The following is a 12,402-nucleotide window of genomic DNA, read 5'->3' on the forward strand; positions in this document are numbered from 1 at the left end:
GGCTCTATTTTACCGTTTCGTGTATATATGGAGATCCGTAACTCCGATTGGCCTGAAACCTTCACCGTGATTTTTTTTCTCTCCGAAAATTAGCTTTCTTGCGGCAAAAGAAGAGCGTCAACCGCCTTACGGGTGGCTCACGAGGGTAGGGGCGCGCCCAGGGGGGGTCAGGCGCGCCCCCTACCTCGTGACCACCTCGGGCACCGTCTCGCTTGGATTTTTCTTCCGGAATTTTCCAAATATTCCAAAATAAGCTCCGTCCTTTTTTATCCCGTTTGGATTCCGTTTGGTATGGATATTCTGCGAAACATAAAACATGCAACAAACAGGAACTGGCAGTGGGCACTGGATCAATATGTTAGTCCCAAAAATAATATAAAAAGTTGCCAAAAAGTATATGAAAGTTGAATAATATTGGCATGGAACAATCAAACATTATAGATACGACGGAGACGTATCAACATCCCCAAGCTTAATTCCTGCTCGTCCTCGAGTAGGTAAATGATAAAAAAGATAATTTTTGATGTGGAATGCTACCTAGCATAATCTTGATCATATGTCTAATCATGGCATGAATATTAAGATACGAGTGATTCAAAGCAATAATCTATCTTTTGACATAAAAACAATAATACTTCAAGCCTACTAATAAAGCAATCATGTCTTTTCAAAATAACATGGCCAAAGAAAGTTATCCCTAAAGAATCATATAGTCTCGCTATGCTCCATCTTCACCACACAAAATATTCACATCATGCACAACCCCGATGACAAGCCACGCAATTGTTTCATACTTTTGATGTTCTCAAACCTTTTCAACTTTCACGCAATACATGAGTGTGAGCCATGGACATAGCACTATAGGTGGAATAGAATATGATGGTGGAGAAGACAAAAAGGAGAAGATAGTCTCACATCAACTAGGCGTATCAATGGGCTATCGAGATGCCCATCAATAGATATCAATGTGAGTGAGTAGGGATTGCCATGCAACGGATGCACTAGAGCTATAAGTGTATGAAAGCTCTAACAGAAACTAAGTGGGTGTGCATCCAACTTGCTTGCTCATGAAGACCTCGGGCATTTGAGGAAGCCCATCATCGGAATATACAAGCCAAGTTCTATAATGAAAATTCCCACTAGTATATGAAAGTGATAACTCAAGAGACTCTCTATATGAAGAACATGGTGCTACTTTGAAGCACAAGTGTGGAAAAAGGATAGTAGCATTGTCCCTTTTATTTATTTTATTTTTTTATTTGGCCTTTCTCTTTTTTTTGGCCTTTCCTTTTTTTTATTTGGCCTTTCTTTTTTTGGGACAATGCTCTATTAATGATGATCATCACACTTCTATTTATTTACAACTCAATGATTACAACTCGATATCTAGAACAAAGATATGACTCTATATGAATGCCTTCGGCGGTGTACCGGGATGTGCAATGATCTAGCATAGCAATGACATCAAAAAACGGACAAGCCATGAAAACATCATGCTAGCTATCTTACGATCATGCAAAGCAATATGACAATGAATGCTCAAGTCATGTATATGATGATGACGAAAGTTGCATGGAAATATATCTCGGAATGGCTATGGAAATGCCATGATAGGTAGGTATGGTGGCTGTTTTGAGGAAGGTATATGGTGGGTTTATGGTACCGGCGAAAGTTGCGCGGTACTAGAGAGGCTAGCAATGATGGAAGGGTGAGAGTGTGTTTAATCCATGGACTCAACATTAGTCATAAAGAACTCACATACTTATTGCAAAAATCTATTAGTCATCGAAACAAAGTACTGCGCGCATGCTCCTAGGTGGATAGATTGGTAGGAAAAGACAATCGCTCGTCCCCGACCGCCACTCATAAGGAAGACAATCAATAAATAAATCATGCTCCGACTTCGTTACATAACGGTTCACCATACGTGCATGCTACGGGAATCACAAACCTCAACACAAGTATTTCTACAATCCACAATTAGCCACTAGCATGACTCTAATATTACCATCTCTATATCGCAAAACCATTGCAAGGAATCAAACATATCATATTCAGTGATGTACAAGTTTTATGTAGGATTTTATGACTAACCATGTGAATGACCAGTTCCTGTCATCTCTCTAAATAGACATAAGTGAAGCAAGAGAGTTTAATTCTTTCTACAAAAGATGTGCCCGTGCTCTAACAAATATAAGTGAGGCAAAAGAGAATTCTACAAATGGCGGTTTTCTATGTAAAGAGAAACAGGCAATCCAAACTTCAAATGATATAAGTGAAGCACATGAAGCATTCTATAAAGTCATACTCAAAAGATATAAGTGAAGTGTAAAGAGCATTCTATAAATCAACCAAGGACAATCTCATACCAGCATGGTGCATAAAAATAAATAAAAACCTAAATGCAAAAGACGCTCCAAGACTTGCACATATCGCATGAACGAAACGAATCCAAAAAAATACCGATATTTGTTGAAGAAAGAGGGGATGCCTCCCCAACATCCCCAAGCTTAGACGCTTGAGTCTCCTTGAATATTTACTTGGGGTGCCTCGGGCATCCCCAAGCTTGAGCTCTTGCCTCTCTTGTTGGAAATATGCCCTAGAGGCAATAATAAAAGTATTATTATTATATTTCCTTGTTCATGATAATTGTCTTTTATTCATGCTATAACTGTATTATCCGGAAATCGTAATACACGTGTGAATACATAGACCACAATATGTCCCTAGTGAGCCTCTAGTTGACTAGCTCGTTGTGATCAACAGATAGTCATGGTTTCCTGGCTATGGACATTGGATGTCGTTGATAACGGGATCACATCATTAGGAGAATGATGTGATGGACAAGACCCAATCCTAAGACTAGCACAAAAGATCGTGTAGTTCATTTGCTAGAGCTTTGCCAATGTCAAGTATCTCTTCGTTCGACCATGGGAGCGTGTAACTCCTGGATACCGTAGGAGTGCTTTGGGTGTATCAAACGTCACAACGTAACTGGGTGACTATAAAGGTGCACTACAGGTATCTCCGAAAGTATCTATTGTTTTATGCGGATCGAGACTGGGATTTGTCACTCCGTGTAAACGGAGAGGTATCTCTGGGCCCACTCGGTAGGACATCATCATATGCGCAATGTGACCAAGGAGTTGATCACGGGATGATGTGTTACGGAACGAGTAAAGTGACTTGCCGGTAACGAGATTGAACAAGGTATTGGATACCGACGATCGAATCTCGGGCAAGTAACATACCGATAGACAAAGGGAATTGAATACGGGATTGATTAAGTCCTTGACATCGTGGTTCATCCGATGAGATCATCGTGGAACATGTGGGAGCCATCATGGGTATCCAGATCCCGCTGTTGGTTATTGACCGGAGAACGTCTCGGTCATGTCTGCATGTCTCCCGAACCCGTAGGGTCTACACACTTAAGGTTCGATGTATCTAGGGTTATAAAGGAAGTTTGTATGTGGTTACCGAATGTTGTTCGGAGTCCCGGATGAGATCCCGGACGTCACGAGGAGTTCCGGAATGGTCCGGAGGTAAAGATTTATATATGGGAAGTCCTATTTTGGCCACCGGAAAATGTTCGGGATGTTTCTGTATTGTACCGGGAAGGTTCTAGAAGGTTCCGGAGTGGGGCCCACCTGCATGGGGGGACCCACATGAACGTGGGTAGTGGGGGCAAGGCCCCACACCCCTGGTCAAGGCGCACCAAGATCCCCCCTTAGAAGGAATAAGATCATATCCCGAAGGGATAAGATCAAGATCCCTAAAAAGGGGGGATAACAATCGGTGGGGAAGGAAATAATGAGATTTCTTTCCTCCCACCTTGGCCAACGCCCCAATGGACTTGGAGGGCAAGAAACCAGCCCCTCCACCCCTATATATAGTGGGGAGGCGCATGGGAGCTATACACGAAGTTCTGGCACAGCCCTACCTCTCTCCCTACTCCTCCTCTCCCATGGTGCTTGGCGAAGCCCTGCTGGATTGCCACGCTCCTCCACCACCACCACGCCGTTGTGCTGCTGTTGGATGGAGTCTTACTCAACCTCTCCCTCTCTCCTTGCTGGATCAAGGCGTGGGAGACGTCACCGGGCTGTACGTGTGTTGAACGCGGAGGTGCCGTCCGTTCGGCACTAGGAGCATCGGTGATTTGAATCACGACGAGTACGACTCCATCAACCCCGTTCACTTGAACGCTTCCACTTAGCGATCTACAAGGGTATGTAGATGCACTCTCTTTCTACTCGTTGCTGGTCTCTCCATAGATAGATCTTGGTGACACGTACGAAAATTTTGAATTTCTGCTATGTTCCCCAACAGTGGCATCATGAGCTAGGTCTATTGCGTAGATTCTTTGCACGAGTAGAACACAAAGTAGTTGTGGGCGTTGATGTTGTTCAATATGCTTACCGTTACTAGTCCAATCTTGTTTCGACGGTATTGTGGGATGAAGCGGCCCGGACCGACCTTACACGTACTCTTACGTGAGACAGGTTCCACCGATTGACATGCACTTGGTGCATAAGGTGGCTAGCGGGTGCCAGTCTCTCCCACTTTAGTCGGAACGGATTCGATGAAAAGGGTCCTTATGAAGGGTAAATAGCAATTGGCATATCACGTTGTGGTCTTGCGTAGGTAAGAAACGTTCTTGCTAGAAACCCATAGCAGCCACGTAAAACATGCAACAACAATTAGAGGACGTCTAACTTGTTTTTGCAGGGTATGCTATGTGATGTGATATGTCCAAGAAGAATGTGATGAATGATATGTGATGTATGAGATTGATCATGTTCTTGTAATAGGATTCACGACTTGCATGTCGATGAGTATGACAACCGGCAGGAGCCATAGGAGTTGTCTTTATTTATTGTATGACCTGCGTGTCATTGAAGAACGCCATGTAAACTACTTTACTTTATTGCTAAACGCGTTAGTCATAGAAGTAGAAGTAGTCGTTGGCGTGACAACTTCATGAAGACACGATGATGGAGATCATGATGATGGAGATCATGGTGTCGTGCCGGTGACGATGATGATCATGGAGCCCCGAAGATGAAGATCAAAAGGAGCAAAATGATATTGGCCATATCATGTCACTATTTGATTGCATGTGATGTTTATCATGTTTATGCATCTTGTTTGCTTAGGACGACGGTAGTAAATAAGATGATCCCTTACACAATTTCAAGAAGTGTTCTCCCCTAACTGTGCACCGTTGCTACAGTTCGTCGCTTCTAGGCACCACGTGATGATCGGGTGTGATGGATAATTACGTTCACATACAACGGGTGTAAGACAGTTTTACACAGCGAAAACACTTAGGGTTAACTTGACGAGCCTAGCATGTGCAGACATGGCCTCGGAACACGGAGACCGAAAGGTCGAGCATGAGTCGTATGGTAGATACGATCAACATGAAGATGTTCACCGATGATGACTAGTCCGTCTCACGTGATGATCGGACACGGCCTAGTTGACTCGGATCATGTAATCACTTAGATGACCAGAGGGATGTCTATCTGAGTGGGAGTTCATAAGATGAACTTAATTATCCTGAACATAGTCAAAAGACCTTTTGCAAATTATGTCGTAAGCTCGCGCTTTAGTTCCACTGTTTAGATATGTTCCTAGAGAAAATATAGTTGAAAGTTGATAGTAGCGATTATGCGATCAATAGAAAGCTTATGTCCTTAATGCACCGCTCAGTGTGCTGAACCCCAACATCGTTTGTTGATGTTGTGAACATCGGACATACACGTTTTGATAACTACGTGATAGTTCAATTAAATGGTTTAAGTAGAGGCACCAAAGACGTTTTCGAAACGTCGCGGAACATATGAGATGTTTCGAGGGCTGAAATTGGGATTTCAGGCTCGTGCCCACGTCAAGAGGTATAAGACCTCCGACAATTTTCTTAGCCTGCAAACTAAGGGAGAAAAGCTCAATCGTTGAGCTTGTGCTCAGATTGTCTGAGCACAACAATCACTTGAATCAAGTGGGAGTTGATCCTCCAGATGAGATAGTGATGTTTCCCCAAAGTCATTGCCACCAAGCTGCTAGAGCTTCGTGATTAACTATAACATATCAGGGATAGATATGATGATCCTTGAAATATTCATGATGTTTGACACCGCGAAAGTAGAAATCAAGAAGGAGCATCAATTGTTGATGGTTGGTGAAACCACTAGTTTCAAGAAGGGCAAGGGAACAAAGGGACACTTCATGAAACGGCAATTCAGCTGCTGCTCTAGTGAAGAAACCCAAGGTTGAACCCAAACCCGAGACTAAGTGCTTCTGTAATAAGGGGAACAACCACTGGAGCAGCATTACCCTAGATACTTGGTAGATGAGAAGGCTGGCAAGGTCGATAGAAGTGTATTGGATATACATTATGTTAATGTGTACTTTACTAGTACTCCTAGTAGCACCAGGGTATTGGATACCGGTTCGGTTGCTAAGTGTTAGTAACTCGAAATAAAAGCTACGGAATAAACGGAGACTAGCTAAAGGTGAGATGACGATATATGTTGGAAGTGTTTCCAAGGTTGATATGATCAAGCATCGCACGCTCCCTCTACCACCGAGATTGGTGTTTGCGTTGAGCATAGACATGATTGGATTATGTCTATCGCAATACGGTTATTCATTTAAGGAGAATAATGGTTACTCTATTTTTGAATAATACCTTCAATGGTCTTGCACCTAAAGGAATGGTTTACTGAATCTCGGTCGTGGTGATACACATTTTTCATGCCAAAAGATATAAGATAGTAATGATAGTACCACTTACTTGTGGCACTGCCATGTAAGTCATAATGGTATAAAACGCATGAAGAAGCTCCATGTTGATGGATCTTTGGACTCACTCGTTTTTGAAAAGTTTGAGACATGCGAACCATGTCTATTGGTGTATATGCATGAAGAAACTCCATGCAAATGGATCGTTCGGACTCACTTGATTTTGAATCACTTGAGATATGCAAATCATACCACATGGGCAAGATGACTGAAAAGCCTCATTTTCAGTAAGATGGAACAAGATAGCAACTTGTTGGAAGTAACAGATTTTGATGTGTGCAGTCGAATGAGTGCTGAGGCATGCAGTGAATATCATTATGTTCTTACTTCACAGATGATTCGAGTAAATGTTGAGTATATTTACTTGATGAAACACAAGTCTGAATTATTGAATGGTTCAAGTAATTTCAGAGTGAAGTAGCAGATCATTGTGACAAGAGGATAAAATGTCTATGATATGATCATAGAGATGAATATCTGAGTTACGAGTTTTGGCACACAATTAAGACATTGTGGAAATTGTTTCGCAATTAATACCGCCTGGAACACCATAATGTGATGGTGTGTCCGAACATCATAGTTGCACCCTATTGGATATGGTGCGTACCATGATGTCTCTTATCGAATTACCACTATTGTTCATGGGTTAGGCATTAGAGACAACCACATTCACTTTAAATAGGGCACCACGTAATTACGATGAGATGACACCGTATGAATTATGGTTTAGAGAAACCTAAGTTGTCGTTTCTTAAAAGTTTGGGGCTGCGACGCTTATATGAAAAAGTTTCAGGTTGATAAGCTCGAACCCAAAGCGGATAAAATGCATCTTCATAGGAAACCCAAAACAGTTGGGTATACCTCCTAATTCAGATCCGAAAGCAATATGGATTGTTTCTTGAATCGGGTCCTTTCTCGAGGAAAAGTTTCTCTCGAAAGAATTGAGTGGGAGGATGGTGGAAACTTGATGAGGTTATTGAACCGTCTCTTCAACTAGTGTGTGGCAGGGCACAGGAAGTTGTTCCTGTGGCACCTACACCAATTGAACTGGAAGCTTGTGATGTTGATCATGAAACTTCAGATCAAGTCACTACCAAACCTCGTGGGATGACAAGGATACGTACTACATCAGAGTGGTACGTAATCCTGTCTTGGAAGTCATGTTGCTGGACAACAATGAACCTACGAGCTATGGAGAAGCAATGGTGGGTCCGGATTCCGATAAATGGCTCGAGGCCATAAAATCCGAGAACGGATCCATGACTTTGGAAGAAATACTTGATGGTCGTAAGGCCATTGGGTACGGATGGATTTTAAAAGGAAGACAGACAATGATGGTAAGAATTACCATTAAGAAAGCTCGACTTGTCGTTAAGATATTTTCCGACAAGTTCAAGGAGTTGATTACGGTGAGGTTTTCTCACTCGTAGCGATGCTAAGAGTCTGTTGGAATTGGATTAGCAGTTACTGCATGATTGATGAAATCTTGCAGATAGGATGTCAAAACATTGTTTCCTCGACGTTATACTTGAGGAAAGGTTGTATGTGATACAACCGGAAGGTTTTGTCAATCCCAAAAGATGCTAATAAGTATGCAAAGCTCCAGCAATCCTTCTAAGGACTGGAGTGAGCATCTCGGAGTTGGAATGTGTGCTTTGATGATGATCAAAGATTTTGGGTTTGTACAAAGTTTACGAGAAACTTGTATTTCCAAAGAAGTGAGTGGGAGCACTATAGAATTTCTGATGAGTATATGTTGTTGACATATTGTTGATCAGAAATGACGTAGAATTTCTGGAAAGCATATAGGGTTATTTGGAAGTGTTTTTCAATGGAAAGCCTGGATTAAGCTACTTGAACATTGAGCATCAAGATCTATAAGGATAGATCAAAATGCTTAATAATACTTTCAAATGAGCACATACCTTGACATGATCTTGAAGGTGTTCAAGATGGACCAGTCAAAGAAGGAGTTCTTGCCTGAGTTGTAAGGTACGAAGTTAGGACTTAAAGCTCGACCACGGCAGAAAAGAGAGAAAGGACGAAGGTCGTCCCCTATACTTTAGACGTAGGCTCTACAGTATGCCATGCTGAGTACCGCACCTGAAGTGTGCCTTGCCATGAGTCAGTCAAGGGGTACAAGAGTGATCCAAGAATGGATCACAGGACAGCGGTCAAAGTTATCCTTAGAAATTAGTGGACTAAGGAATTTTTCTCGATTATGGAGGTGGTAAAAGAGTTCGTCGTAAAGGGTTACGTCGATGCAAGCTTGACACCTATCCGGATAACTCTGAGTAGAGATACCGGATACATATAACGGAGCAACAATTTAGAATAGCTCCAAGTAGAACAGTTATTTGGATTAGCTCCAAATTGAGCGTGGTAGCTACATCTAGGAGATGACATAGAGATTTGTAAAACACACACGGATCTGAAAGGTTCGGACCCGTTGACTAAAACCTCTCTCACAAGCAACATGATCAAACCTAAAAATCATTGAGTATTAATCACATAGTGATGTGAACTAGACTACTGATTCTAGTAAACTCTTGGGTGTTAGTCACATGGCGATGTGACCTGTGAGTGTTAATCACATGGCGATGTGAACTAGATTATTGACTCTAGTGCAAGTGGGAGACTGTTGGAAATATGCCCTAGAGGCAATAATAAAAGTATTATTATTATATTTCCTTGTTCATGATAATTGTCTTTTATTCATGCTATAACTGTATTATCCGGAAATCGTAATACACGTGTGAATACATAGACCACAATATGTCCCTAGTGAGCCTCTAGTTGACTAGCTCGTTGTGATCAACATATAGTCATGGTTTCCTGGCTATGGACATTGGATGTCGTTGATAACGGGATCACATCATTAGGAGAATGATGTGATGGACAAGACCCAATCCTAAGACTAGCACAAAAGATCGTGTAGTTCATTTGCTAGAGCTTTGCCAATGTCAAGTATCTCTTCCTTCGACCATGAGAGCGTGTAACTCCTGGATACCGTAGGAGTGCTTTGGGTGTATCAAACGTCACAACGTAACTGGGTGACTATAAAGGTGCACTACAGGTATCTCCGAAAGTATCTATTGTTTTATGCGGATCGAGAATGGGATTTGTCACTCCGTGTAAACGGAGAGGTATCTCTGGGCCCACTCGGTAGGACATCATCATATGCGCAATGTGACCAAGGAGTTGATCACGGGATGATGTGTTACGGAACGAGTAAAGTGACTTGCCGGTAACGAGATTGAACAAGGTATTGGATACCGACGATCGAATCTCGGGCAAGTAACATACCGATAGACAAAGGGAATTGAATACGGGATTGATTAAGTCCTTGACATCGTGGTTCATCCGATGAGATCATCGTGGAACATGTGGAAGCCATCATGGGTATCCAGATCCCGCTGTTGGTTATTGACCGGAGAACGTCTCGGTCATGTCTGCATGTCTCCCGAACCCGTAGGGTCTACACACTTAAGGTTCGATGACGCTAGGGTTATAAAGGAAGTTCGTATGTGGTTACCGAATGTTGTTCGGAGTCCCGGATGAGATCCCGGACGTCACGAGGAGTTCCGGAATGATCCGGAGGTAAAGATTTATATATGGGAAGTCCTATTTTGGCCACCGGAAAATGTTCGGGATGTTTCGGTATTGTACCGGGAAGGTTCTAGAAGGTTCCGGAGTGGGGCCCACCTGCATGGGGGGACCCACATGAACGTGGGTAGTGGGGGCAAGGCCCCACACCCCTGGTCAAGGCGCACCAAGATCCCCCCTTAGAAGGAATAAGATCATATCCCGAAGGGATAAGATCAAGATCCCTGAAAAGGAGGGATAACAATCGGTGGGGAAGGAAATAATGAGATTTCTTTCCTCCCACCTTGGCCAACGCCCCAATGGACTTGGAGGGCAAGAAACCAGCCCCTCCACCCCTATATATAGTGGGGAGGCGCATGGGATCTATACACGAAGTTCTGGCACAGCCCTACCTCTCTCCCTACTCCTCCTCTCCCATGGTGCTTGGCGAAGCCCTGCTGGATTGCCACGCTCCTCCACCACCACCACGCCGTTGTGTTGCTGTTGGATGGAGTCTTCCTCAACCTCTCCCTCTCTCCTTGCTGGATCAAGGCGTGGGAGACGTCACCGGGCTGTACGTGTGTTGAACGCGGAGGTGCCGTCCGTTCGGCACTAGGATCATCGGTGATTTGAATCACGACGAGTACGACTCCATCAACCCCGTTCACTTGAACGCTTCCGCATAGCGATCTACAAGGGTATGTAGATGCACTCTCTTTCTACTCGTTGCTGGTCTCTTCATAGATAGATCTTGGTGACACGTAGGAAAATTTTGAATTTCTGCTACGTTCCCCAACATCTCTTCCTTCTTCTCACATCGAAACCTTCTCAATCATCGAACACTTCATCCACACAAAACTGCAACAGAAAACTCGGTAAGATCTGTTAGTATAATAAAGCAAATCACTACTCTAAGTACTGTTGCAAACCAATTAATATTTTTTTTTCATTGTGTCTACTGTAATATAACTTTTTCGTGGCTTAATCCACTAATATAAATTGATAGGTTCATCAAAACAAGCAAACTATGCATCAAAAACGGAATCTGTCTAAAACAGAACAGTCTGTAGCAATCTGAACATTCACCATACTTCTGATACTTGAAAAATTCTACCAAAATTAGGAAAAATAAACAATTTGTATAGGAAGACAGTTCAAAAAGAATTAGAAACATTTGGCATTCCAGCTAAAAATGTAAAATCGCGCACTACAGCCAAAGTTTCTATCCTACATCGTACAAACCATCAAGCAAATGTAAACATCCTAAAGGCAAACCTTGGCACATTATTTTTATAATACAATGGAATTGTACAAGGGGATAACTATTTTTGTTGAAAAGTTTCTATAATTTAGATTCACAAAGTTCCCATGGGCATGAACAAAGTTCAAGGACGTCCCCCACTTTCACAATGCTCGTCTCTCTCACTTTCACTTTTCTTTTTGAAAAGTTTTGGGTTCCCCTCTTTATTTTTGTTGTTTTTAAACTATATGAAAGAACTCAACAGAAATAAATAACTCTCTAAAACTTCCGGGTTGTCTCCCTGGCAGCGCTTTCTTTAAAGCCATTAAGCTAGGCATATAGTACTCGAGTAGTGAATCCACCCGGATCCCAAGGTATATCAAAGCCAATTTTAATTAACAATGATTTTTAATTTAGTAGTGAGCACAAAGTAAAATATATCATGTAACAACAATGTCTAACTCTCTTCCTATGCATCGGCATGTCATAAAAGAACAATTCATGCACACAAAGTAAAGGCCAATGCATAGTATAAACAGTTTCTTGCAATTTTATCGTATTGGAAGCATAGAGAGGTGGAGATATAGTTCCTCTCTCGTAATAATTGCAAGTAGGAGCAGCAAGCACATGCATATTATATTCATCAAAATCATCATGTGTAGTAGTAAAAGGCAACCCATCAATATGATCCTTAATAAGTGCAAACTTCTCTGATATAGTGTAGTCGGGAGAATTCAAAAAAATAATAGGACTATCATGTGTGGGTGCAA

This window comes from Triticum dicoccoides, chromosome 7A (genome assembly GCF_002162155.2).
Source record: "Triticum dicoccoides isolate Atlit2015 ecotype Zavitan chromosome 7A, WEW_v2.0, whole genome shotgun sequence".
Taxonomy (NCBI): Eukaryota; Viridiplantae; Streptophyta; class Magnoliopsida; order Poales; family Poaceae; genus Triticum; species Triticum dicoccoides.